Source organism: Lepidothrix coronata, unplaced genomic scaffold, assembly GCF_001604755.1.
Source record: "Lepidothrix coronata isolate B3197 unplaced genomic scaffold, Lepidothrix_coronata-1.0 Scaffold8, whole genome shotgun sequence".
NCBI lineage: Eukaryota > Metazoa > Chordata > Aves > Passeriformes > Pipridae > Lepidothrix > Lepidothrix coronata.
The window spans coordinates 1,587,717-1,593,716 of NW_016690188.1; the positions used below are offsets into that span (position 1 = coordinate 1,587,717).

At 37.2% G+C, this 6,000-nt stretch overlaps 1 protein-coding gene across 5 annotated transcripts in view; it reads right to left on the reverse strand.

Annotated features, from left to right (window-relative positions):
- The window catches only part of VTI1A (vesicle transport through interaction with t-SNAREs 1A), a 273,601-nt gene that overhangs the window by 203,249 nt on the left and 64,352 nt on the right, over window positions 1-6,000 (reverse strand). The window lies entirely within an intron of this gene.

Genomic DNA, 6,000 nt, shown 5'->3' on the forward strand with positions numbered 1-6,000 from the left:
AAGGGTTTTTTGGTACCCTCAAGCAGCTAAAGGACAGTACTTAAATAATGAAAATTCACAATTTCCTTACTTTATGGTAAGCACTTTATGTACTTGTAAATCTATGAATACACTAAAAAAATTGATATGCTGCATTTGAAACAACACATGCAAATGCAGAGTGCCACGGACCAGACTTTGAACATCTCTGGACAAGCCTGGGTGGGTTACTGGGCAAACTTTTCATGACCACAAAGGTGCAAGGCCCATACTGCTGCTGAATCAAATTTTTGAGAGGAAGCACAGAGCTAAGGAAAATTGGGATGGCGCTAGAATTCAAATTAATATGCACAGGAGTATCCGAATACAGACAGAGTCTAAAAGCTAGAATTGGGAAGGTCAGAGCTGGGAAGGCTGGTGGGAGGGAGGAAAGGAGAATGGGAGGGCCAGGAGGGAGGAGGTGGCAGATAGAAAGCTGTAGGGAGCAGTTCGGTGACTGGTCAAGCAAGGAACCAGCAAGCAATATTCAAACTGAAGGTGTAAAAAGCCCTTTGCTGGTATCAACAACTGCATAGTAAAACACTAAAGAATGGAAGCTGAGTAGTTTGGTCTCCCCATGCCCTCTCAATGCTGCTTCTGACTGTTACAAGGCAGCAGCACTACCCAAACATGATTCCTCTCCACGATCGTGCAGCTGGGACACTCCTGAGGCCTGACATCCTCAGGAACAGAAATCTCTCCCTATTTCTTCCTCCTCACCACTTTAAAGCCCAGACTACGAAGAAGGGCAGAGGGCTTAGAGATGTAGGAATGCAATATGCCACTTCAAAATGAATTTCTGAAACAATAAACAGATTTTAATAGAAATCAGCCAGAAAAGAAAAAAAAATTATATATGAAACATGAAATACCATTGCTAGCACAAGAAACAGGGATCATGAAAAAGCTCTCTCTGATGGTGACTGGAAACTGCATAAAAACTCATTTCACTGTAGAAACTTTGGATTAAGATTTCAGTAGAAAGATGTTCTGGCATATCAAAGAAACACCTGAGGAAGAGATATTGGTATATGCTCCAGAACTCAGAAGCCCTCTTTCTCTAATGAAAGGTTTTACATACAGTATTCACATATACATGTATGAATAATTCATTAGAGATGAAATAGGTAGATATTAAGTGTAAATATCTGGGACAAGAATAGCCTTCTTTTTATTTAAAGCAAGGGGCACTAGAAGCAAGGCCCTGATTTTCAAAACTTGGTTTTCATTTCCATACTCTTAGTTATTTGGAGCTCAAATGTAATCAGAATATGCATGCACCTGAAGACAGAACAGGAGCATTAAGGCCCAAGTGATATTAACTAATGCAAGCAAATTACTAAGCATACAAAATTACAACATAGAAGAAACAACATCCTTTCCACTAGTCTAATGTAGCCCAAAAAATACGAACATTACGGTTTGTTATTTTGTTAAATTAACCTTGGATGTTAGAGCCATTAAAATTTTTTATAAGCTGAGCAAACACGTTTTAGTTTGATCGTACCTGAAAAGTCAAACTCCAGCTCTTGCAACCATAATGAAATGGAAACATTTTAGTGGATCTACTTACTTTAATTTTTATGGTTTCACATATTTTATGCTAGCTCTGGTGTGCATCTCATTTATGACACCTAACCAGCACAACAACCCCATGAAATATGGAGGGAGAAAGTCCTTCAGGACAGCTGCTGGGGGTTCAGGTTGTTCCATCAGTAAAGGAGTTAGAAGTCCAAATCTGTGACATGCTACTGTGGTCAATGTGTTAGTACCTCAAATTCCACTACTTACATCTGGCAAGACACCTCCTGGACTTGTTTTAAAACAGTTCTTTCATGCTAAAGTCACTGAATTTGAAGACTCCTGCCTTCAGGAGCTCCTTATAAACAACTTTCACTGATCTGTTCACTGTACTTTCACTCCATTCTGCATCTGGATAAGACAATAACTACCATTATTTCATAAAGAAGCAAAGATACAACTTTGTCTAAAGGGATTCCTATTTGCTTTCCAACAGGTAAGCTGCCAATACTTTGAGATGGGTCTGACCATAAGCCTGTAGGCTACCACTACATTCCATTATATATTTATGGCTCAGTCCAGAAAGGGAGTTTTGACTGTAGTTCATTACAACAGGTGAAAGCCACTGAAATTTGCTTGGATCCCTTAGTAACATCCCTTATTCATGTCACACAAGGGTGGGAAATAAGCTGCTGTGTCTCTTGCTGAGAGATATTTCTCCTTTAACTGCTTCAGTTATATGTTCTTGAGATTCCCAAAGAGCAAGGAGGATGGAAGAAAAAAACATCTTAAGCAACCTCAAGATTCAGAATAATTTTCTGTAAATGGAACAAGAGACTTCTCTTCCGTTGATTTCTTTACTTTAAAACACTATGTTTACATACTACAAAAGGGTACAAAACCAGAAGCCAATATAAAATTTTAAGATTCAGTGCAAAGATCTATTATGCACAAACTACAAACTCTTCTAGTAGCACAGATATTTCAGATAGTCAGAGCCACAGCATAATATCCAATAATCATCATTCACAGAGGCAAGCTCCACACTTCTTCTCAAATTATATGTACTGAAAGCTATAGAAATATGTAAGATTGATGAAGGAAAATAAGGAAATACCCGCAACATAGTTTTGCCATGAATTTTGGGACAGCATTCAGTGGTTGGATCTCTCTTTTACAGTCATGAAACAAGAGGAAGCCTATGTTATAGAAACACCAGGATTTTTTTTTCCCCTAGAAAGTATCTGGCTTTTGAGAAGAACTCAGTAAAAAGCAATTCAACTGCAGTGTACAATGGTCCTCTACAACAAGGTGTGCTCTTCTTCTCCTTGAGAGTGTTTTACACTTCCATGCCAATTTTATCTCTGAAGACGAACGAAGCATTTTGAACTATTCCTCATTCAAAATACTCCTGCCTGGGCAAACATATCTAAGACATGACAAAGAAGTGTATATCTTATTATGCTATATTCTACAGACAAAATAAGGAGGTTCTAGAATTCATTTTGAGGCTATGGAAATCTGAGCATGAGTAAGAGAATTAGGAAATCTCTCCCTCCAAAATGGGAAGAATTTTGTGATTCATCAGGATTAATTCAATGAACTCTCCTTTGGCTCAAAATAGCAATTTTCATGCATTCTTAAAATATTTCTCACATTCTGAGACTATATGATCAGACTAAATGGCCTGAAATTAGATATACTGAGTTCTACAGTTGCAAGTAATGAGCAGTGTTGGAAATGCCTACTTACACAGCTCCCTCCCAAGCATAGTAGATTATAACATAAAACCAGAAAAATAGCAAGAAATATTTTTTAAAACAGTATTTTGAACCAAAAAAAGCAGATGAGTGCACTTTGCAGTGTTATCAGCCTTTACTAAAAACTTATCCTCCTTGGTACAAATAATAGAGATCTTTGAGATTCAAACAACCCATGGTCTCCCTGTATATCTCAAGTGTGTTTTTGCCATAAAATTCAAGCAATTTAAAAGCAAATGCTCTGATAAATTCACTGGTGTACCAAATTGCTTATCAAATGCCTGTTAAATTTGCAACATACCTTTACAAATATTTAGAATAACGTTCTTTTGCTTACAGTAAGCCTAGAGTACTCCAGAACTGGTTGCCTGATACTAAAGGCTCTGCTTAGTCCTTCAGGAGGTTTCTGCATAGATTTAAGCATCCTCACTATCAACAGATGACAGCATACAAACTATGAAAGCCTGACAGTCAGTGTTGGATTGTGTCTTAGAGATGGTGACATAAGTGGCATCCTGTTCAGACACCACTGAAGCCCATGAATCAATGACACTGCTCAAAGAAGGAAGTCAGACCTTCCAACAGATCTCAGCTTGTATGAACAACTGTACATAAGATGAAAGGGCTTATCAATTTAGAGATGCAAACAGGAAAAAAAGCTTCCAATTTATCATGGTAAGTTTCAGGAATGGTAATGTGAAATTGCATAAAATTAGTTATGTCATGTCAGATTAATCCAGAGATGATCACAGGGGCAGGTTAAAATAGTATATGTATTTTTGCTGATTAAGGTAATAAAAAAGACCCAAATGTGACTTATTCATGGGGTGAAAATCATCCAGCTTCATTACAATATGCAACATACATATCTACAATTGTGAAAAGACATCACCTAAATAAAGCAGAAGAGATACTTAAGGGTTGTCACCTCCGTGTCAGACAATCACAGAATGGCTGAGGTGGGAAGGGACACCTTGAGATCATCTGGTCCAACACCCTGTTCTAGGGTCATCTAGAGTCAGGTCTGTGCCCACCTGGATTTTGAGTATCTTCAGAGATGGAAGACTTCCCTTCGCTGTGGGCTATCTATTTCAGTGTTTGACCATTCCCACAGTAAAAAGTTATTTTCTCATGTTCTGGTGTAATTTCACAGGTTTTAATTTTTGCCCATCGCCTCTCGTCCCGTCACTGGGCATTACCGAGAGGAGTCTGGCTCCTGTTTCTCCATTCCAACCCATCAGCTATTTACAACACTGAGACTTCTCCAGATTGAACAGTCTGCTTTCTCAGCCTCTCCTCATATGAAAGATGCTCCAGTCTCTTAATTCTCTTCATGGCCCTTTGCTGGACTCACTCCAGTAAGTCAATGTCTTTCTTGTACAAGAGAGCCCAGACCCAGAAACAGCACTACAAAAGTGGCCTCAGCAGTGCTGTGTAGAAAAGCTCTTTATGCAGTAAAAGTAATAATCAAGGTAAGACATGGTCTGAGGAGTCAACTCAAAGATGAATTGAAAATGTTTTATTTTATTATGACACCTCAACACAGAGTGATCATACAGTAACTCCAAAAGTAAGTTTTTTCATTGCACTGAATTTATCTAAATTCACTCATACCTAGAATCATTGTGATCTGTACAAGGATTAATATAATTAATCAGTTTCCTTAAAAATCTTGGGAAAAAATATCTGTATTACAATGATGACGATATTTCCAAAGTCATCATCTCCAAATTATTTAATATTAAGAAGTCATGTAATGTCACTACACTCTTAGTCTTTACAGAGTTTATATATATCACTGCATAAGATGAAAAGTAATGACGGATACAAAGATGGGGTGAATTAGTGTGACTCTATGGAATTCAATGCAGTTTCACCTGGTTTTGATACTGAAAGACACCATTTCTGTATAAATATACATTTGCACTCCAACCATATTTCTCAGAAATCACCATGGAGATATGCAACTGAAGTTAATATGATCATCATCTCCATAAAACAAATTCCACATGGAGTAAAAAAGGATATAAGATATCTCTTCCCCAAAAGGATCAGTCTGAATTTTTATATACTGTTTCTTTGTGAAAGATCCAGGCTCAACTGAAGCAGATCAGGAACCATTTAAAATAGTCCTAAAAACGAGTTATTGACCACTGATAGAACAGATCTGAAAATCTGCAGGAAAGCAAACTTAATTCCTATCATATATCCACCTATACTAATGTGTCATCCTCTGGCATAAGAGAGTTAATTTTCTTTGTCCCCTCCAAATTCTGCACTGTATGTTTCATACACCCATTTTATTACTGTGCATAGCACTAAGCCCAGAATAATTAAAACGCAGGCACTTTGGTAATACCATTCATTTAACACAGCCATATTTAACTGTGTAAGGGTTCAACTCAATTTAGCTCTTATAAGGCTTGAATTCTAAAACACACACTGGAATATATCAATTAATTGGGACTCTCTGCTAGAAAATAACTTCATTGCTCAAACATAAATTTTCTGAAAGTTTTTTCAACTTTCACGAGCTTTATTTAAGGGGATTAGACTTTGAAGGCTTAACTATTGCTCATTTAAAAAAATCCCTTGTAAATTGCTAAAACTTAGAAAAACATTTCGAAAATACCAACTGAAAAGTTGTAGTCAATTAAAAAAACCCGCTAATTCAATAACTGCACTGCAATTTAGCCTTCTT